Source organism: Lutjanus erythropterus, chromosome 8 (genome assembly GCF_056507025.1).
Source record: "Lutjanus erythropterus isolate fLutEry1 chromosome 8, fLutEry1.hap2, whole genome shotgun sequence".
Classification (NCBI taxonomy): domain Eukaryota; kingdom Metazoa; phylum Chordata; class Actinopteri; order Lutjaniformes; family Lutjanidae; genus Lutjanus; species Lutjanus erythropterus.
The window spans coordinates 30,128,843-30,152,870 of record NC_139324.1 but is presented as its reverse complement, the minus strand read 5'-3'; the positions used below and the strand labels follow the sequence as shown (position 1 = coordinate 30,152,870).

Genomic DNA, 24,028 nt, shown 5'->3' with positions numbered 1-24,028 from the left:
TGGGGCAATATTTCCTCGTGGTGCTGTTTTTTTTCTCCCCTCCTGAAAGTGAAAATGTATTCTGAAGCTGCAGGTGTCCCTGGTGCCACAATCAATTGCTGGCTGGATTGTGCCCCAGTGAAAATCAGACAAACCATTAGTTTCTTTGTCAATCTCTTTGATTAATAATATTTCTGAATTATAAAAGGTTGGGAGGACTCTAAATAGTGTAAAGTGGATTTCTTTGTAATAGTTATGAATGCGGGCCTTTAGGATTCCTATATAACATGTCGTTGCCACTGGCTATCAGTCATTAAAAGGATAACTGGTAAAATGTATTGATGACTTTTGCCTAAAAAGTAACACACCAGAATATTGAATTGCTTTAGTTACAGCAGGATGATACAGTTTATCTCTTATCCAAGTTGTCTGAGGTGTGAGTAGATTTAGCAGCTCATGGAGGTTACACGCCGATAGTGGGAACACTGTGGCTGATTTCTTTTTGTACTGGAATTTTCTGCGACTCCCTTTCGGCCCCACTAAAGTGTCCTAGAATGGATGATGAGGGAATTGGATAAAGCTTTGCCTAAGCTGCAAGGCTCTCTCCTCTAAGCAGCTGGATGGGAGGATTTTTTTTCTCCTCAGTTTAGTGAAGTGCACCATTCAAACTGTGGTGTAAAGAGGCTGATCTGATTCTACATCAGCAGACGGGGCAGCTTTGAAAGGGTAATATTGTTTACAACAAAGTAAATTTCGTAGGCACAGCATTTGTCAGCTGCAATGATTAGTAAATCAATTGATTAATCGAACAAGAGAAATTAATTCCAAACTATTTTGATAACTGATTTATCATTTCAGTCATTTTTCAAGCAAAAATTAAAATATTTGCAGGTTTCAGCTTCTTAAATGTGAGGAATTGCTGCTTTTTATGATAGCAAATAAAGAGTTTTGGGGTTTTGGACTGTTGGTCAGACTAAAGAAGGAATTTGAAGACACTTTGGGAAATTGTGATGAATATTTTTCACTGTTTTTACATTTTGTAGACTAAATTATTCATCAATCAATTGTGAAAATAACAGATTAATCAATCATTAAAGCCCTACAAGTCATGCTTCCAGTGGTGGATGAAGTATTCAGATTCTTTTTTGAAGTAAAAGTACCAATACAACAGTTCAAAAATATCACAAGCAAAAGCTACTTTAAATATCAAAGTAAAAGTACTCATTATGCACTTAAATATCTTCTGTTTATGTATGATATTATGATATCGCCAACACAAATGCATCAGTGTGTAAGCTGAATTAGACTACTGCAGCTGGTCAAAATGGAGCAAGTTATGGGTAGTTTAGTCAGGTGCATCCCAACATGCTACGTCAGCCTCCTCCCATGTTTCACATGATAAATCTGAGGGAGTTTGAGGACAGACACCTGAAAACATGACCATGAGCCTCAACAACACACAAGTCAAAAAGGCTGAGAACCACTAGTTTCACCTTTTACAGTGCATTCTATTTGATAATCTTATCATATGTTGTTTTATGTCAAATCTGCATCTGCAGAAAGTAATTATTAACTATGTGAAATGACCTCTAAAATAAATGCAGTGCACAACATTTTCCTCTAAGAATTATTGTTGACAGTAAGTATAAAGTATCATAAAATTGTAGTACACTTTAAGGGGTAAAGTGTTAAGGGGTCTACCCCTGCCTCGATCAGTTAGTTTCTTTGTTTTACTGTGTAACTTTGATGTTATAAGAGCTTAATTCAGATTCACTGACAAACAAACTAGCCAGTTACTGATTTTGCCAATGGAGTGTGGCGGCTTTGGAGAGAGTGATATTTGCCTTATATAACTGCAGGCTGACAGCAAGTTAAAACAGTGAAAATAGGTTAAATTTAGTGTACACTTAAATTTATATAAATGTTTTTAAGTGGCTAAAACACATTTTGCTGTTGACCCTGTCCACAGCAGTACATTATTCAGCTTCTGATGACAGTGCTCCTGCTGCTGCTCCAAACAGGGGGTCTGCCAATCATCATCTACTGTAAGTGACACACTGACTATAGAGCAGCACTTCATACAACGCCACTTCAGAAAATCCAAACTATCCCTTTAAGTACAGTACTATTTCCACCACTTCACGTCTCCATGATGAAGGCATGATAAAGGCCTGCAGACTTAGGGAGGAAAAGTAGGATAAGTTGGCCCTCTGTATGCACTTTGTTTCAGCAAAGTATTACCTACACTACAATCTTTGCTGCTCTTTTCCCTGTTTTTTCCTGTTGATCACCAGCCGAGCAGCTGTATCTGAGCATTGCAGGAGGAGGCACAGCCTTCCACAAGGCAGTAATGGGGGCTGCTGTCACTGCTGGAGGAGGCTTGTTTGCATTTTATAGCTTCACTCAGCTGCCAGAGAACAAGAGAAAACAGGTGAGATTCTCTCAAGTGTTGCAGAGCGATGTTAGTGTGCTGTGTTGTTAACAAAGTCTTATTAATATAATTAGGAGGCTTCAGATTGCGTTTGTTGAATAAAAATTTAAGGTGTATTAGATATGGATTATACTTGTAACATAATTTTACTTGATGCAACATGGACGATAAATAGGATAAATAATCAGAAGCTACTTAAGGACTAATTTTAGCATCCTGTTCACTATTCCTTCTAACAGATGGTGGATCGTATGGTGCCTCTGTAATGTGTACATGACTAACAGCGGCAGTGAACTTGAGAATGGCTGTCATTTGTCTTTTTCTATTTTGCTTATTTTAGATAATCCTGCGCCATCATCTTCTTTACTAACTACACGTCTCGCAATTAGTCAAGTTTGCTTGTTAACATGTGTCAGTGCAGCCCGTCTGTGTGCCACATGCAGATTTTGTGATTAATCTGGAAAGACAATATTTTGAAATGTTATTGGGCGTGGAATATAAATAAGCATGTGATGTATTGTTTTTTATTGCTTGATGGTGTCTGACAGCTCTGTCACAGAAAATGCATGGCTTCTTTTTTCCTAAATCCATCATGAGGAATATAAAGACATATGCATAATAATGAAACACATTTATTAATGTGTACTGTCCCCTGGAGTCACATGACAATGAAATGGATGACTGGTTTTCTTTTGCATGGATGCTATAGGCCTGTGTGTCGCATGTGGAGGCGGCTGAACAGGTAGAAAAAAAAAAAAAAAAACATCTACGTGGATGAGCTTAGATAGTGGCCTTACAGAGGTCTCACAGGAGTTTAATGGGTTCTACTGTGGAGGAGGAGCCTCTGACTCACGTTAGATGCACTCACTGTGAATAAGTTGGTTTTGTCCTTTGGTTTAAGAAAAAAAAGAGCTGGAGTTCATCCAAGCAGGAGGATATTTAGTTTGAGTCTGCTAGTGTTCAGTAACCTCATACTTGTATTAATAAATAGAAGAAAAGCTCTTTCTGATTTACATCGTAGATTTTAGCTTATATTGAAATTCTGTTCCAACCACATAAGTTTGTTGACATGCTATATTTTTGTTATTATGTCACCAAATCTTAATATATATTATTCCTCTGAGCCAAAAACCATCAACATTGTTTTCCAAATTAAAAACGTATCAGTGATGTTCCTTCATTACCTTGAACATGGGCACTGTAGATTATTTAAAGTCAATTCCTCATGCACCATCCTGCTGCTGTTAATACTCTTTTGAGCAGTGATCTCCAACCTTTTTTCCTTCTTCCCTACTTGTATCTAAGAAAAGCCAAGGTACCGCCTGAGGCCAATGAAGGCCATTCATTCAGCACCTGTTTTGCTGTTTTTGCAGGCTGCTCGCTTTGTAGCCATTGTAAAATCTATATTTTAAAGCCTCATTATGATGCTATTGAAGTTCTCTGTAATATAACACAGGGATACCAATGTTACTTTACATTCTCTCTCAGCCCTGGAACTCAAACCATTCTCTGATGCACCAAAAAATATATATTTAGATAATTAAAGGACCATTGTGTAGGATTCTGTGCCGTCTAGCAGTAAGCTTGCAGATTGTAAACACCTCATCTCCGTTCCCATTCGAAGCTTGTAGAAAAACTTACACTGCCGTCAAAGCTAGCGAAAATTGTTGTGAAAGACTGTATCCCCTGAAGAGAACCCAAGCCCTCTGTAGATATAAATGGCTAAATTTAAGGTAACAAAAACACAATTCTTATTTTCAGGTGATTATACACTAGTGAGAACATTCTTATGAATATTGTATCCCATCTCTGCCATAATCTGACAGTATATCCCCAAAAATCTTACACATGGAACTTTAAATTAATATGATAAACATGTGATGACTAGTAAATTATTGGCTTTAACTCAACAAATACTATTAACGAGGTAAATCTTTGGTTGGGAGCAGACCTAGTTGGCATCAAAGTGCTTAGACCCAGAGTCCCAAAAACCATGGTGAAGAAGTCAGAAAGTGATGAGAGACAAACTAACATGTTGCTGGTGTTAGTCTTTTATGGTTTAACTCTAGCAAATTACCTGCTTTATTTGTTTTTACAGAAAATTATGAGTATAACATCTAATCTGGTGTACTATGAATATGTTGAGGATTCATGAGCAGAGTAACTGATAAATCCCATTTTTTTCCCTCAGCTCCATCGTTTTTTTTTTTGGGGAGCAGCTTTCTGAGAGGATTTTTCATGGCAGACTCTTGTTCAGCCCCTGCTTGCAACCACAAATGGGCATTCTCCATCCTGGTGTTGCATAACCTCCTTGCCATTGTGATGGAGTTGCTTCCAAGCCGTCTCTCTGGGGCTCGATCTGTAAGGCGCTTCGCTCGTCTGCTGTGAAGTCTAGAGCAGCAGCAGCATGTTCAGACTGGGAGGATTTCTCCCCTTAACAAGTCCACGGGCTTTAGTCCAATCACTAAAAAAAAATAAATGATAACTCTTTTGTTCCCTTCCAGTGAGGGAGAGCAGCCTCTTGTGGTTACCATTACATACCAAATCAATTATCTATGCTGCTGGTTGGAGGCTTCTTAAATGTGTTTTGCCCCTTTATTTACTCGTGTTGTCTAATGGTGGGGTTGGGGGGGTTTCAAACCCTTTCTTCTAATCCTCAGTTATTCTTCCTTTCTTCTTTTCAAAACTGGGATTTACAGACCATCTGGGACGGCAAAGAAGCTTCTAATAGGCAAAGTAAAGAGCGATTTCAGTGTTAAAAATGTTATGAAAGTCATATGATTTCCCTCAAATCAAAAATGTTCAGAAGAAAACTGATGTTTTCTAGATATTCTTTGGTTTGTTTGGCTTCTATAACCGCGTGCTCAAAACATGCAGTTCCTTTTTGAGATTCATGCTGTCACACTGGTGGAAATGATTGTTGTTTTTAACCAATGGAATATGTATGGCCTCACAATATTGTTCTAGTCATGAATATTACAGTGGAAAGTTGTGCATATGTGAGTAGCATCTTGATCCATTCTAAAGATTTGGGACAATAAGTATCCAAATGTTGATGTGTTTCCTTGGCTCCTATTGTCAGATCTCAAAACTGCCCTCGTGCAGGGAGACGATTTCTCATCAGGCACCAGCAGCCGGAGCACCAAGCTCATTCACGGAGGAGTCCGATATCTACAGAAAGCCATCATGAAATTGGATTACAAACAGGTAAATGCTTCATTTTTTCTCCGCAGCTGACACTTATCCGCAGAATTCCTGGTCCCTCTGGTCATATTGCTTTATTTACCCTCCCATGTTCATTTTTCATTCACGGGAAGCAGTGACATGTTTGCCTTGAATGACTGCCTGCCTGGAATTTTCTGAAGTTGTTTTAAAGAAATCTTACAACTTGGCAGACTTCTGCCGTGATCACACTGTGAATTAATTCATAAAATTATCTCTCAGTAATAGGCAGAATGAAGCCCATGTGTCCTCTTTTGTCAGTGAATTGTTTAAGACGAGTCACCCAGGTTCAAACTGAAATGTCACCATTTTCTGTTACATTTCACAGTATATGAGAAATCTCATTATTCTCAGCTTGTGTTTTCTTTAGGTGCCTTATTTTGCTATCTGTATGAACATACGAGGGTCCTGGAGGTGAGCAGCAGAGGAGACCAATTAGTGTGATTGCAGGAAACGCAACTGCCTAGTCAGCAGCTCGACAGTAAAATGTAGACTGTACTACATGTCGCGGATGAAACAGAGGGCAAATTAAAGCAACAGTTTATGGAGATGGGAACTTAAGACTTCTAGTCACAATAATATTTACCCCTAAAACCTGAAATCTATGTCAGGCATCAAAATAAACTAATAACCAGGCCCAAACAGAATCTGCTTATTTTCTATCACAGTTTTCAGCTGTGATCCAGAACAAGAAAATGTTCTTTTTGATTGTAATGTGACAAAGACAATATTCATTTATAATAACAAACATTATTTATGAACAAAAATACGTACGCAATACGTTATAACAACCTAAAACTAAAGAAAAAAAGAAATATTTAGTAGATCTTGGTAGAACCTTTAAATTTGTTTTTATTTCAAAATTGGTGGAAAACCTGTGTGCAAAAGTGCAGGGAAATTAAATTCTGGTACTTATTAAAGGAATAAAATGCTCAGATACCAGCAGGACGAGCTAAATTGTAATAGGTTGCCACTGCTATTCAACTACGTTCATAGATTGTGTTTAATTTATTACTTTAAGAATCTAGATTAAAGGCTGAATTGAAGTCAGAATTAAAATAGAGACACACAATAATATTGACATTAACTAATAAAGGCTTTAAAATTAAATATCATTAAATATTAAACATTTCTGCTGATATGACAGGCCGATAAGATTACACTTTCATTAAGCACAAACAATATGAATATATCTGAGGCGTGGAGGTTTTAAGTGTCCAAAACTGTCCAAATAGCAAAGTTGCTATTTGTAATGATCGCTCACTCTCGGTCATGAAAGGAGGAGCCAAATCACATTCCTTCACCAATACAAATTTATTTTCTCATCGTAAAAGCCATCATTCTGATCATCACGACAAACTTGTGAAGTACAAAGACAAAAAGTCTCCAGTGAAGCAAACATTAAAATGTTTAATTCCACTACAGGAGAGAATTGATGTTCTCTGTAATTAGATGAGAAAAAAATATGTGCTTCAGTCGTTATCAGCATTGGCAATCAGTTCAAATGAATTAAAAAAAAAATCTGAATATCAGATATCTGCAAAAATCCAACATTGAGCATCCCGAAATTAAAATTAGAGCTGAACAATTATGTCATTATGAACAAAACTGCTTAAAATTTGCTTGTTTCAGCTTCTCAAATGTGATTTATTGGTGGTTTTCTTTGTCTTCTGTGATAGTCAATTGATTATCTTTAGGCTTTAGTTGGGGAAAAAAAAAAGGATTTAGTGGCATCTAGTGGTGAGGTTGCAGATTGCAACCGACTGAATACTCTTTGCTCCACTCTCCACTCCCAACCATGAAGAACAGGGGCCAATAACCTTTCCTATCAAAAGAGCCATATTAGCCAAAAAAGAAAAAAAAAGTGTCACTGTCCAGAACTAATAAATTCTCTATTTTCCTCTGAGACTTTTTTTTTGGGGGGGGGGGGGGGGGGTTTGGCATCCATACCAAGCCTAGAGAGACTGAAGACTAGCCACCAGCAAAATTCAGAGGGAAAAGTGTTGCACCATAGACGAAAGCTGTGAAAAACATTTTAGATGACAAAATAAAGTTTTTAAAATTTGTATTTGTGTGTAGGCTATACATTTTACAACTGGAGACTGTTAGAATCACTTTAGGCCAACAACAGTAGTAATTAATGAAAATTAAAATGTTAAAGAAAGCACCGTTTTGTCAAAACCACAGGGATCCACTTGAAAGGGGCAAAAGAGCCACATGCAGCTCTTGAGCCACAGGCTGCTGACCTCTGTTGTAGGAGAACCTAAGATGATTTAGGGAACTCACAAAAAACAGGAAAGGCCAGCTCAGGAGCCAGTGTTTGTCCATTCAGGGCTACTGTAGAAACATGACAGTTCAACATGGCGGCCTACATGGTAGAAGACCCTCTCTTTCTGTAGATAGAAACAGCTCATTCCAAGGTAACAAAAACACAATTATTATTATTTCGAGGTGATCGTACACTAATGACGGCATATTTATGATATATTCTATTCCTGCTATATTATGCCAAAAGATCCCACTAATTTTTACACATTTAAACTTTAAATAATTTATCAAGACACGGTAACACAATTCATTAAATTTTTCAATAATGAGAAAAAATTGAGAATGAGCCCACGTCCAGTCCAGTCGGTTGACTATCACCTACAGTATCTGTCAGCACCCCTGTCCTTAATGCTTCAAGTGTACAAATAAAACCTCATTTCATCTATTCTCTGATCATTTTTCACCTCATATACTAGGAAAAGAGCAGTAAACCTTTCCCTTGATAAAGGCATGGCATTGGGAAGATGGAGAAGTTCAGGAGAATGGTAGTAAACTTTACAATCACCTTTGGGCTCAGAGGCCCATTGAAGTGTACAGGCAGGGGAGGAGAGTGGTCCATGGCATCTCTGCACCATCTCGCCTTTGCTCTCGCAGACTTGGGTGAACTCAGGGGCCTTGATTTGATTTGTGCAGCCTTGAATCATAAGCTTTAATTGCACCTGACATTTAAAGCTTCTCTCTGGTATTTAAAGCAGTGTACAGGTGTGGCTCATTACTGAGAGGGGGGGATAGGAGATTTTCTGATTTCTCTCTCATTGCTGGGCCGTGGCAGCGTCTTAACTCATCACGCTGCCTGTCACCATCCCAGAACCCCTCCTTCACTCGCACAAAGCCATATCTGACCCAACGACCATCAGTCGCACCAGAGTTCAAGCCTATCATAAAATAAAGTCCGTTTTAGAGCTGCAAACACTGTCATAGAGAAGAAAGCTGCAGACAGGATCACAGGGAATAAAAGAGTGTGGTAACATGTCGTATTTCTCCTGGTATTGCAAGGTGGTGATTCTTGTACTCTTCCTCCTCATTAAAGACAAACCCTTGTTTATTATGATGCCCAGAGCCTTGAACAGTAGTGTGCTGCACGCATTACTATGCACCATGGATGTGTATGAATCACTTTGTGCAATGTTAAAAATTATAGCACTTATCACAGCTGGAGACGCTGGAAGCAGCAATCTGGCTGCAAATTGTAGAAATCTCAATCTGTCGTGTTATCTGTTTGGTGTGATTACAAAACTTTTTTTCTCTTGTATTTCCTGAACAACAAGTGTGAGGAATGTATGTTCTGTGATTTGACTTTTAGAACATCATATGTTTGGTCTGCAGAGATTAAAAGATTTCCCTAAATATAACACATGTACGGAGCTGAGTGCGCATTTGAAGGGCTCTGTGTTGTCAAAGAACAGTTAGGAAGATGTACTCAGATCTTTCACTGAAGTAAAAGTAGGAAAAAAAACAAAAAACCTGGCAAAATTTGGTTCCCAAAATGTTTTAGGAACGTTTGTTTTTGGTTTGGGAAATGTCAATTGAACATTCCTGTATTATGATCTCTGAATTTTAAGACTAATTTTTCTGACATAAAATCAACATTTTTGTTCCGTTCCCAAAACATTCTTGGAAGGTTAGTTGAAGGTTATATGAACGTTTCCCTGTAATGTTCTCTAGATGTTGAAACAGCAAGTTTTTCCTATTTGAAAACAGCATCACTGGTGTATTCCAAAATGTTCCAAAAGATTACTTGAATGTTCTAGGAAGGTTACTTTAACATTTCCCTGTACGTTTCCTACTTTGAATGTTCTTGGAAGGTTTCCTATTAACATTTCCCAGATGCTAAGATGATGTTACAACAATCTTGTTATTACAAAATATTCCCAAAATGTTCTGGGAACGTCAGTAGAATGTTCCAGAAAGGTTTCCCGAATATTTCCCCATAATGTTCCCTTGTTGTTAAAATGGTAAGTTTTTCCTACTTGAAAAAAACGTTACATTCCTAAAATTTTCTGGGAAGGTTGGTTGAATGTTCTAGGAAGGTTACTTGAATTTCTCTCTGTAATGTTCCTTATATGTTAAAGTGGTTTGTGTTTTTTTTCTTCCTTTTTTTTTTTTTGAGTCATCCAGGAAGGTTAATTTCCCTGTAATGTTCCCTTGATATTTAAACGACAAGTTTTGTTATGTTCCCAAAATGTTACTTGAACATTACCCTGTAACATCCCTTAGATGTTTAAAAGTGTGTCTGATGTAAAACCAAAAGTTGTTACGTTATTAGAACATTTGGGGAAGGTTAGTTGAATGTACCAGGAAAGTTACATGAATGTTTCCCCTTAATGTTCCCATGTAGTTCTAATCATGAATTTGCCTCATGTAAAACTAATGTTATGGTTATGTTTCCAGAACGTTCTGGGAAAGTTAGTTAAATACTCCAGAGAGGTTTCTTGAACATTTCCCCTTAACGTTCCCTGGATGTTAAAAGGAGTTTTTCCTGACAAAGTTATGTTTCCAGAATGTTCTGTGACAGTTTGCTGAATGTTCCCCTTCACACTTCTTACAGCAGAAAGTTTTGTTATGCTAATGTAAAGGTTAGAGTCCTGGAACATTAAGTACATTTGTGCAGCATTCTTAAAATGTTGTAGGAGGGTATTTTAAAAGGCAACAAGCAAGGAAACGTTACAAAAAATATCCCCCAAAAAACGTTACTTCATGGGTTAACAGAATATTTTGGGCTTTTTTACATTGCACCAATACATTTGCACAAACTTCTTAAAACGTTGTGGGAGGGTTACCAAATAGAAACATGTAAGGAAGGTTATCGGGATGTTATGTGTTAGCTGGGATCACAGTGTAGAAATACTCTGATACAAATTAAGGTTTTAATTATTGTTATTCAAAATGTGTTAATCAATAGTAATCAAAGGTAATCCAAATGAAAAGTACTCAGTTTCAGAATCATATATATAGTATATATGTTATTAGATTGTGATCACTGTTGTATTAATGTGTTCATGACTTTAATGTGTCAGCTGGTGAAGGTGGAGCTATTTTTAATTATTTTATAAACTGCTGCTTGTGAATTTCCTTTCTGAGGATCAGTAAAGACTTATCTTCATCTACGACAACCCATCATAATTAATTGATTATATTTTGTATTATCAATCAAAATCTGCAAAGTCATGAGTATCTAAGGGTATTGAATGAATGTAGTGGAGTAAAAAGTGCAGTATTTGCTTCTGAGTAGTAGTGTAGAGGTATAAAATAGCAGAGAATGGTACAATACTAAGTACAATACTTGAGTAACTGCACTTAGTTTCTGAACACCACTGCATAAACCTTTATAAATTTTAGATCAATTAGGTGTTAAAGTGAGAGCAGCAAGGTGTTTAAATGACAGTCTGTGTGGCACCAGGGAGAAAAACTACATTTAAAAATGGGTTTATAGTTATTATTTGCCAGTGATCTTAAATTCTAGCTCATACCTTCTAAGTAAAACATCTTGTGTCTCACAGAGCCGTGTAATTGCTGTCTATGCGAGCGTAAACAAATTAGAAAGAGCATTTTTTTTAAAACAGAAAATAGCCAGTAGGCATCGCGTTCCAACCAGTCCCAGGATCCGTCTTTCTCCAGGCTATATGTGCCTCGTGTTGGCATCAGAAAAACAAAGCATATGTTGATTGTTAGCCAGGGTGTACATAGCATGTCCTGTTCACTCAAGGTCTCCCTTGTAGCTGCAAACTCCCAACTTTGTTTCTCTAGGCTATCTGTCAGACTTCATTTAGCATTTGAGGATATGTGGATTCCCATGTACTGCAAAAAGGCAACATACTTCTGAGGGAATATGGCCACTATCTGAGCAGTGATCTGTCAACCTTATTCATTTAGCAGAAGTAAGTAGGAGAGGGGGGTATTTTACATGAGCTATTTATATTTGTTCAGTTTTATACTAGCAGTTTTTTTCTTTTGTACTGCTATAAAGCAGCAAAATGTGGAGACAAAACATGAAAAGCTATTTGCAGTCTTATAATATTAATTAAAGAAATAATTGTATTGTAATCAGTGTAGAAGGGACAAAGGAATAAGAAAAATTAAAAACATTAGACCGCTTACATGTATTTAATTTTCCTCGAGCTGTCTTTTCCACCCTTTTCCCCATACGCAACTGGGTACATTATGGCAGTGACATTTTCCGTCCTGACCTTCTTTACTGGGGATCGGGCTTTGACTGCTCGGGTTCATCTCCTCAGGTTTTTTCAAGCCATCATGGTCAGATAGTTTCAACATGTAGACATCCTTTAGCCTTAGAAAATGTAGTCTTTGCAAACACAAAAGTAGGTAAGAAATGACAAACAGATTGTCAGACTCCATACACATAAATCACAAACGCTAATATTCTCATGGAGCGAGCTGATAAACTCAGAATCAGGTTTGTACAGAGTGCTGGCGATGAAGTGATTTCAAGGTTTGAAATGTGCTTGGATTTTGGATAAAGTTGCATTAATTTCATAATGAATTGCTACCTGACTAAATAGTTTGCTTTTTAGATAAAGAAATAAAATACGTCAGGTTATATAGGATGTCATGTCTACTTACAGACAGGTGACACATTTTGAATCATGAAACTGTCCTTAAACTTTTCACTCTTTTGAAGAATGCTATCAGAAAATATAATTTGGGTTGTTTATAGCACCAAAACATCTGATTCAGCTTAAAAAGCACCTTGAATATCCTTGAAAAGTGCTTGAATTTGACAGAAACTGTGAAGGAACCTTGCAAAAACAAACAGCAGATGTTGTCTGAATATTTGATTATCAAATCAGTTTTGATGAAGTTGACTCGTGGTGTCCCACAAGGTTCAGTTCTAGGCCCTAAAATCTTTGTACTGTATATAAATGATACCTGTGCAGTGTCTAAATTGTTAACATTTGTTTTATTAGCTGATGATACTGATATATATTGCTTCAGAAAATTGTCTGGAAAAGCTTCTGAATGTAGGGGAAAAGGAATTCAAAGTCTTAAAATGGGGGTGTCAAACATGTGGCCCGCAGGCCAGAAACAGCCTGGATGACTTTGCAAAGTGTGAAAGTCATTCATTAAAAACTGGTCGATAAAATGCACTGATATTCCTGATTTATACTGTTCAAATTACTGTTGCTATTACTGATCATCATCTGTTTTATAAACCTTAACCCTGTGAATTTTTTCAGAATGTTCTTTACACTTTAAAAAAAAATAGAGGTACTGTTATTTATAGGTTATTATTCAGTGGTTTAACTTGTCCCGCAAACTTGACATCAAATTGGGCTGCATGTGGCCCATGAACTAAATGACTTTGACGCCCTTGTTTTAAAGAAATGGCTTGATATCAATAAGTTACCATAGAACTTAAGGAAAACAAAGTTTATCGGCTAACATTTGGTAATCATGACATAAACAATCAAGGCAAAATTAGGATAAATGATTATTAACTACAGTTAAATAATGTAAAAGCAAAACTGATCTAAAACCATTGCAATATTATATAAAGCCAAAGATATCTTGAACTAGAATTCATTATACATACTGTACTGTTCATCATACATTACCTACTGTGTGGAGATGTAGGGAAACCACATACAAAACTTAACACAAATCCAATTTAATGCTACAGAAGAGAGCTATAATAATAACAAATAGATCAAATTATTATGAACCAAGATAGTGTTTTTACACATTTAATTATTTCCACTGTACTCAGAAGCTGTTTAAAATTAGAGAGAGCCAGTATGAGCTCAGGGGAGCAGGTATGTTTAAAAAACAAAGAGTAAGAACAAACATGTATTAAGAAAGATGTGCATTAAGAATGTGTAGTTCACTTTGTACATTTTAAAAATGTCTAGAAATAAGGTTTTAAACCAGCATAAGGATGAGGTACGAACATTATGTATGAAATGTCTGGAACGTAATTTCATTCTGTTTTGTTTTTTGAAACTTCTACTTTTGTTTGTTTTGTTTGTTTAGATTAAGGTGTTGCCCCTTAGAACATGATATGTAAAAAAGGTACGCTTATAATGAGCTAATGCTTCACCCCACACATTTTCGCTCAATTTAATGATTTTTTTGTTACCCTCTGTTACGTATTTATATTTTTGTGACTGAAATAAACTACTACTACTACTTCTGTAGTATTACACACATTATAAATCACCTATTCTAATCACTCTGTCACCCATATCCAAATGCTAACACTCTAATTCCAATTTTTTGGGGGTCAAAATTTGTTCTTTATTTGTCCCAGATAAGAATTCATAAATTCAAACAATTTAAAAATGTTTTTAAAGCTTTCAAAATCTAAAATGAACAAAAACTACTGATAACATATGTGTAAAAATGTGCTTTCATAATCACCTGTTTTTCACCTTTTTTTTTTCTTTTTACGAAAAAGTTGTCCCTTTAAAGTTGTGTCCCAGATTAATGTCTACTCTGACACATTTTTACAAAAACGTGCTTTTATTGGGCATAAAAAGAGTTAGCTACACCCCCCAAGGACCCCTGTCTCACTTCCTGGTTAAACTTTCTATTGTTTGACAAATTAATTAAATAATATTGCTATAAGATGTGTCTCAACCAAAACATGTAAACTCTGTTGCCCTTCTAAATCAAAGCTAAATAAAAATTATAGTTTAAAAATGTGTATTTCAGTTAGTATTAAGAGAACTCTTAGCAGTTTGTAACAAAATGTGATTAAACAAGGTTTAATAGCTGAGAGTTTGATCTTTTAAAATATATTCTCCCAGCATAATTCAAAAGTATAAATCAAAACCCCTTAAAATACGGTTTGGTCCCAGTTCTCGAGAATGAATGAAATATTGAGCCACAATTCAGCACTGTATCTAAACTCTTATAGTTTGGAGGAAATGTTGCCTCCTGTTGTGTGTTTATATACCATTCAACTGTGCCCTTCTTCTTTGTGCTAGAGGAGTAATTGACAAAAGCATCTGGGATAATAACTTAATCTCCCACTCTACCTGTAACAATTTAATTGGACGAGTCAGCCCAGCCAAGCATCTCCTGCTCTATGACTGCGAGACATGAAATTCATTGTCATTATTGTCCCTGTCATTTTGCAGCATTTTGTCCAGCCGCAGAGTTCCTCTCACTCCACTGAGTTTTGTACCTCCAGGAGGCTGGAACGAGTGCTGGTGTGAGCTGAGCCGAGTGGAGCGGAGGTAGGGGTGGGATGGCAGGGAGGGAGGGAGGAGGAGGAGCAGGAGGAGGAGGAGGGGGAGCTGTTCCTCAGGGAGCTTTGATGCTCATTTAGCTTTGCTCTGTCATTCGGCCATTTTAGCTTTTAATTGCTGATGATAATTATCATCATCATTATTGTTATCTTCATCAGTGTGTCAGGTTGTTACAGCCTATGCGCTATGCCGTTCATTCATAAATCCTGCCACCGCGATCTGACTAATCCTTGAATTCCTGACATTTAATGTAGTATTAATGCTCCTGTTCTTTGCCCGGTGCCAATCTGTGACAGGCTTGCAACAGAGAGCTGTGAATCACGGGGTCAAAGGTCATCAGGAGGCTCAGCAATCACCAAGGATCAGACACTGCCTACTGGTGCCGATCCCCTCTCAAGCCTGGGCTGCTCGCGTGCGTGTGCATGCGTGTGTATGCATGCAGACGCACACCACCGGTGGCATGAGTTTGCTAACCACATACTATAATGGTCACATTCACCCTACAGAGATGAAGAAGTGGGTTCCATGGTCTTCCTAATACATCATGGCAGGGTGCATACTCTTGTATGTAATTCATTCTAAAATGTGGCCTTTAAATCTGTTGTTTTCTTGGGGTTTTTTTTGTGTTTTTTTTTTACTCTTTGCTTTCAATTTATTTATTTATTTCCCGTAGTGGGGGGAATGGCTTCCAGCATGCCGTAGCATTAAGCAGAGCCCACCAGCTAGCTAGCCTCAAGTCGCTCAAATGTAAAATAAATCAGGGCACAAAGGACCCTGCTCATTCCTGCAAAGTAGCAACATTTTCCCCGGCCAACAATGAGGACTTGAACTTCCCCGGCAATAACAAATAGAAAGAAAGTCACCCGAGACACCAACATTAAAAGTGATTAATCATCTCTATTCTCTCTTTACTTTTGAACCAAGGGATTGTCCAGCAATAAATCTTCAAAGATGTACATAAGAATCACTTCCTAATGAAACCGGGCTTTGTTCATTTGTCACCTTTTAGACCCTTTCATTTAAATTACAAAACTTGTGACCTTGTGACTCTGAATATAGATCTCTGGTATTTTAGAGCTGAAGAGGGATTAATCCATAAATCTTGATATTAGATCTCTCTGTTCATTAAAAGGATTCTGCCAGGGGATCTGCAGCTGGAAAAGCAGATCAGGCGCTGTCAAGAGCCGTTTTCTGTCATATTGACATATTGAAGAATGTGATTATCAGGAGTGGAAGTGATTGTTTTCAGTGATCATTTGATGTGGGTTTCCTTTTTAAAAATGTCTGTTGTTTGTACTTATTTTATTCCTATTTAAGTTAAATGTGGAAAAAAAGGAGTTATGTGAACATGAAGATGGAAGCCCATAGAAAAATATTCATCTGTAATAATTATGGATGCACAATAATATTAGCTGGTCATCTGTATCAGTGGTTAAAGGCTGAGTTGCACCAACAAGGATTATTTTTTAACCTTGATTAAATCATGGTTTAACTTTAATTTATCTAGCACCAAACTTTTAAACTAGATTAAAATGAAAAAAGACTAAATTTAAACATCCTTTTAATTTCTTAAATTTTTTTACAAAAAATAATTCTGTTCATTTTAAACTGTGACCAAGTATTAGCTTTAAACTTACACTTGAGGAGGTTTAACTTCTAAAATAGCTGCCTTTTTTGACATGGACTGAGCAAAATAATTCTCCACCGAGCCATCATGAGCAGGCTAGCTAACAAACAATGTCATGTTTTGTTAGGGATTAGCCCCCAGCCCAGCCCTCCCTTCTTATACCCACAAATTTATTTTAATTTGGGTAAGCAAGTATCTCCATATTGATTAAACTCTGTTTAGTTTGGGTTTCCATCACTAAACTTTGGATTTACTAAACTGAAATTAGTTTTTCTCTGTGCATCAGAGTTCTGCTCATTTTGAATCTAGTTTTGCTAAACTCTGATTAGCAATAATATTAGATTAAGTTAATCCCAGTCTTAGGCTGTAAAATGAAATATTGGAAATGAACATTTCTACTCATTTGACAGGATGATAAGATGACACTTTACTTATGCACACACAATGCAAGTATGTCTGTAGTGTAGAGGTTTTGTGAAGGTTCTGAAACACATAGCATAGTTGCCATTTGCAGTGATTGCAATTTTTAAAAGCCTTGCCTTTTATGTCTGCATTTGCCAGTGGGCTATCACAATATGAGTAGGTGTGATAAAAGCAAGATAAAGTTCTCTGCAATTAGGTGGAAAAAATATGTGCAGCTATCTGCATTGGTAAATCCAATATTGTGCATCACTGATAATAGCAATAATAAATCATAATTTAATGTATTAATAGTAAGTGAGCATCCTCTAAAGGCAGGAACAATCGTGTGTTACAAACAAGAGCAAGAAAACACACTGTCAGACAACAGGTTCGTCAGCTCCTACCTCTGCACTCTGTATATTTTAAGGCTTTGATGCGTCTGCTCCTTATCCCTGCATTCCCTGCCTTTTCCCGAGGAGCAGCTCCCCTTCCCAGAGCAGGAGAGGAGAAGAGAGGGGAGGGGAGGGGGCGGTCGGGGGGCCCACTCTCAGGCCAAAGGGCCACTGTGGCTTTAAGTGTGCTCCTTGTGTGGCCAGAGCAGCCATCGCGCTGATGCAAAGTGACAGGGACAGATGTGACATATCGGTTCCGACACACTTCCATACCACCAGTCACAGGCTCGGGGTGACTCACATCCCCCTGCTCTGGTCCTGTCCCCCCGCTGCAGGACAACACAACGATGCTCGAATGAACCTCGCCATCGCCCTCACTGCTGCCAGGTATGGGGCTGCCATAGCCAATTACACTGAAGTGGTGCACCTACTGAAGAGGGCAGACCCTCAGACGGGGAAGGAGAGGGTCTGCGGAGCGCTCTGCAGGGATGTGATCACAGGTAAATCCAACAAAAGCCGCTTCCTTCCTTCCTGCCTCACTCTATTCCCACTCTCACAACGGGGGCCCTCCTAGCACTTCTTACTCAGTGCTAGTTTGCACATAGTCATTGCACATCTAATGCAGGGGCTTTTAATATTTTATAAGCGTTTTATGGTGTAGAGGGCTGCTTCAGATCTTGTAGGGAGGAACATAAGACGGAATTAGCGTACTCCAAATGGCCTTACTTACCTTTTAAATGTCATGCATAGGGCTGGCTTTGGAAGAATAAAGCAGTTAAGGGTAAAAGATGGTATTCTGAAACATTTCATGAATAACCAAGATTTGAGGATCTCAACACATGACCACCCCCTGATGTTTTAAAAGATGGAAGTGTGCTCTTGGAGGAGATGTCTCACTTTAATAATGCGAGAGGAGGGCCTCACATAGGGAGGGCTTAGACTGAAAGGATAATAGAAACAGTTTTGTCATCTGTGCTTTTTTCTTTGTCTTTTCTTCTATTTTTTTTTCTTCTTCCTCCTTGCAAAAAAAATCTGTGAATTTTGGACTTATCATTCCATTTCTCCTCTTGTTCTCTCTTAGCAGTGGCGGCACCTCGTGTCAAATTAGAAAGGGTTGTCCGTCATTCATCTTCTTGTCAAAACAGATCATTTGCTATCCTCATGGTATCTTTTGATATGCGTCCCATTATATACTGTAGCTCGTCAACATCAAGCATCACATTAACAAACATTTCCCTTCCACAATTTCAAAAGGCTCCCTCAGTCACTGCCACTGAGCTACTCTGTGACACAAAGAGGCAAGAGGGAAATTAGGTATGTCTGTTTCCTATTAATTACAATCCTGGGAAGTCTCCCATGGACACACTCGAGCCACTCTATTACGGAGAGAGGGGGGCGTTCGCTGATAAATTAATAATCCGGCTTGTCACCAGCCACAGATGAATAGCCCCTGGTGATTGATGCTGTTTTCTTTCATAGGGCAGGAATTTGATGTCAGAGCCAAATGTGTTATCAATGCCACGGGACCTTTTACAGACGCGCTGCGGAAAATGGATGATCAGAAGAACCCCGACATCTGTCAGCCCAGTGCTGGGGTGCACATCGTCATCCCGGGCTATTACAGGTAACTAACGGTGGGCCCCTACGTCTCTGTCACTGTCCCCCTGTATCACCTGCTCCTTAGCGCTGCCGTCTCATCAGTTCATTAGCTAGTAGCACCAGTAGAGAGTCCTCATCCTCTGGCCACAACAACCAGGCACTGTCTGGCAGCTCTGTTGGTTTGGGTGGTTCAGAGCAGGTGCTTTGTAGAAATGACAAAAGTCGTAGCATAATGAAATAATTTTTGATTGCACTTTTTTTTTTACAGTATACTTAAACACAACAAGCCTCACTTTGTGTTAAATTACACAAAAACTAGGAAAGATATGTTCTATATTACCCTTATTGGACCTTCCTACAGGGTAGTGAGGGAAATATTAACAGAACTGTACTGTAAACTAAAGTGTATTATTTCCTTAGACCCTTGTTAGACTTTCTGAAATGGTATTTAAGGATACATTACAGCAGAACTGTACTTTAAACTAAAATGTGATATTTACCACTGTTAGACCCTCGTTGGACTTCCTTAGAGGGTAATTAGAGACACATGTGTGACAGGTGTATTGTCTCCCACTGTTAGACCCTTACCCTCTAAGAAAGTCTAATAAGGATCTATCAGTGGGAAATAATACACTTTAGTTTGCAGTACAGTTCTGTTGTAATGTGTCCCTAATTAACCTCTAATTTAGCCTAATAAGGGCCCTGTGCTGTCTAATAACGAACATAGTATTTCTAGTTCATGTCTAATTTGACACAAAGTATGACTTGTTATATGTGTACTGTAAAATAAAGTGCAAGAATATTTACATCGCCTGCATCTCCTGAGTGTCATTCAGTGGTCCAGCCTGATCAAACATCATTTCCTCTTGTGGAGGTTGCAGCTCCGCTCTGATTTGATTCCTCCCTGCCTCGGCCAGAGCTGGGATTTCTGCTTTCTTGTTGATGCATGTTATTTGTGTTTGCAAGGGAGGAAGGCAACTCCTGTGACCCAGCCTCCCCCCTCAGCTATGCCTGTGTTAAATTGAGTCAGTGCCACGTGCATGTGTTTTAAACAGGACAATATGTGCACCCCGGGTTGAGGCTAGGGGAGCAGCGGCTGGAATTGAAACCAGCTGAATTAATCTCCTGGAAACAGCGCTGACAGGAGCCTGATTATGGGGTGTCCCTTCAACCAGCCCGGCCCGCTCGTGCCCTCCCCTCCCCAGCAGACCAAAGGTTAATGCAGTCTTCTTGTTTGTTCCCCCTCCTTACCCCACACTTCCTCCCATGCACATAGCATGAACACACCTCCAGTCCTGACATACATGGAGCTCCTGGATCCCGTCACGTCATCGTCTTACTGGGAAAAGGATGTTCAAACACACCCACACACAGCAAGGCGTCACTGTGGAGGAGGACATCAACTTCATCCTGACTGAAGCCCTCAGCTACCCAGCTACTTCAGCCAGGATATAGGAGGTGATTATGACAGTGATTATCATGCAGGCTTACCTTTGACCTGTTGCATAAAACCACTTAGGCTAAGGTTTCTCTTAAGGATACCTGATGAAAAACTAATTGCATAAAACCATGAGGATTTTCTGAGGATGTTATGAGGGAAAAACCTTTAATCTCTTAAGTGTTTGCCCTTAACTACTGTATTTTCTTATGAGTTTCGAGAAGGTCCTTAGTGACCAATTTCCCCAGAAAACTTTAAGGGACCCACAACAGTCTCTTAAAAGTAAAATAGGACATTTTTCAGGACAGGGAAAACTCCCTGAACACTATGAGCAAGACTTAAAAATGCCACCTTCCGATTTGAAATCTGGAACTCTGGAACTCTTTTGCAGCCCACCCAAACCTTTAATCACAACTCTCATCGACACACAAGATTAAACGTACTAATGACGAGATATAACAAACATTCAGGTGTTAATGTGACAGGTCCCAAACTACGATCTAACACCTGTTAAACTCACAAAAATGAAGAACTACACATAATTTAAATCCCATGGCTTTGTTTTATTAGTTCTGATCCTTTTTTTTTAATTAATTAGAAATATTTTATGGTAATTTTAAACTTACAAAATGTAAATGTTTTATTTATTTTTTAATCACCTATTTTGGCCCACCACTGTCCATTACTGTCCAACACAGGCTAACTAAGTGTTACCCAAGCTAGCTAACAACTGACAACAATGCTGCCTAGTAACTAAAGTGCACATGCACTGTATTATAACACTAACTGCCATGAAAACAAAGTGGGATGCGGGCTTACGCATGGAGGCTCCAAACAGTTTCAAGAGAAGTTCAGTGAATGGAAGTGAAAAAAAATTACATTATTTATCAAAAGGAGATCAGATAGAATAGCCTAAATGTGTGATTTGGTTAAAGAGATAGTTTAGTGACACTATATTATGGAATTTTACTGGTTTTCTCAGACTCAAAAACTAATTAAATACCTTTGGACAGACCTTTTTATGTATTTGTTGTAGTCTGAAGGGATGTAAAACATCAATATAGACTGTCCAAGACATCTAGAAATTGAGCAAAACTAAGCAAGTAAACTAAGGGGTGTGCTTTTATCCAAGCTTTGTCTGAGAGGAGGCCCACAGTCTCAGACTCTGAAAACCCTGGTCCAAAAAAATGTAAATCTGAAGATCTTCATGTTCTCCTATGTGTGTCTGCAGTCAGTCTTACAGCACAGTGAACAGCTGTGATGCTAAAGTATAACTAGCACAACAATGTCAACATAACATTTCTCCCAGGAAAAAAAAAGAGTCATCACTGTGCACTTACACTTGCGGCACTATAGCCTGGACGTTTGAATCAGACCTAATTCATAACAGCCATTTATGATAATAAATACACGTCCAACAATCTCAACACCCCCCCTATCCACCCACCCACCCTCTCTGATTTACAAATAGCTGATAGAGCAAGCAGCTGACAGAAATAAATGAGCTAATCTGATGGCTGTGTAGGACTTCCACCAGATATTAATTCATCAGGAGGCCACAGAGTGCAGACAGATACAAATTCCAGCTTTAATTATGTATGGGAGCTGCGCTGGAAACAGGAGACACCTCTACAACCAGGACTATTTCTCAGAGCAACTTTATGAACCCCTTTGATTCCATCGTTATTTTGTTTTCCTTTAGATATAAGACATGTCCCTCCTGTTTTCCCCAAACACTCAAGACAAAATAGATTTTTCCCCCCTTTATAGCAATGCTTTCACATGAGACATTTGATAATGAACAAGTGGAAAAATAACCTTTGCCACATTAAATTATATTGTTTTCGATTTGCAATTTTTATGAGGCCTTCCTGGAGCCTGTTTGATGTATTTTGTTCCCACTCGGAGCCTCAAATGGCCCTTGCCGACTGGCAGGCTTATCAAAACCCATGGAGCCTTTATTGAATGAGTGACCAGTGGGTATCTAAACAGAATGCAGGGCTATTGATTTTGGAGAAGTGGTCTAATTGTTTCTAGTAGACAAGGGCTTGTCCCGATTATTTGATTGATTAGCTTGATACTGGTCTGCCTCCTCATCCTCCTCCCCTGGCCAGTTAATAGCACTGTAATCCCAATACACTGCTGTATTTCTAATCCATCATCATTATCATGGCTGTACTCAGCACAAGATTAGTCCATGAGGGTTTTTTTTTTTTTTGCATTCCTCAATATTAGCTCTGCCTTCTATATGCTAACAGAAAAATATTGAGGAAAAAAATCGGCTGATACAATCTGTTTGATTTCCTGTGAGGTGCAGGGGAGAGACTGTGAGGCAGCTATTGACAGACTGATGCGCACGCAAGAGAAAGATGGATAGTTTGTAAGAAATTAGTTAAGTATTTAAGTGCATATACTCTGCACCTTGGTACAATTTCAATTACAGTTCACTTTTCTGAAGTCCCGCCCCTCTTTGCTCTGTGCTTCAATAACAGTTGAGCAGACTTAGCACCCAGCAAAACCTCCGTCAGCTTTCTCCTTTTCTGTTTCTTAGATATGCTGTGTGCCAAGACAATGTAGATAGTTTGTTTTTTAAAGTGACATATAAAGTACAGTCACATCTCAAGATAGCTAATGTTAGCCAAATGCTAGTTAACTAGCTGGCTAATTATTGAGGTAGATTAGCTGGGTAGTTAACCAGCATTTTGCGAACTTAAGCTTTCAGATTGATGTACATTATCCAAGTGGTTAGCAAGAGTTTTGCTATGAAGCAAAATGCTAGCTAGCTAACAACTGATATTGAGCAGATAGCTAGTTAGCTAGTGTTTTGCTACACATAGAAATACAAGATAACTAACTAGGTAATAATTGATGAAGATTAGCCATTTAGTTAGCTAAGATATTAGCTAACTTAAGATGTGACTGTTCTGTATATCACTTTTAAAATCAAAATTTGGTTTTCTCCTCAACACGAGCCTAACATTAAACATATCTAAGTACAGAAAAGGTTCCAGAGGTTCCAAAAGAGTTGGCACTGAGGAAGGATCATATTGCACTTTTTACTCCTTTACATTTATCTGACAGCTATAATTACTGGCTACTTTTCAGAGTAAGATTTTACATTACAAAAATATGTTATAAAATATAAATATGAAAAATCTAGTGCATTATTATAGAATAAACCAGTGGTTTCCAACATTTTTTCATGTTACTCTTGCAAAAATGCACTACTTTTATGTTTAATACTTTAAATATATTGTGCCAGTAAGACGTGTACTATCACTTGAATGCAGGATGTTCACTTGGAGTATTTTTTTCATAGTTGCATTGGTACTTTTACTTATGTAAAGGATCTGAGTGCTTCTTCCATCACTGTAAGAGATAGAGAATTAGACAGAAAAAGGC

The 24,028-nt window shown here is 38.2% G+C and overlaps 1 pseudogene; it reads left to right on the top strand.

The window, feature by feature from the left end:
- Window positions 1-1,969: 1,969 nt before the first annotated feature.
- LOC146323043 (glycerol-3-phosphate dehydrogenase, mitochondrial-like) lies at window positions 1,970-20,643 on the top strand (annotated as a pseudogene).
- The last annotated feature ends 3,385 nt before the right edge of the window (window positions 20,644-24,028 follow it).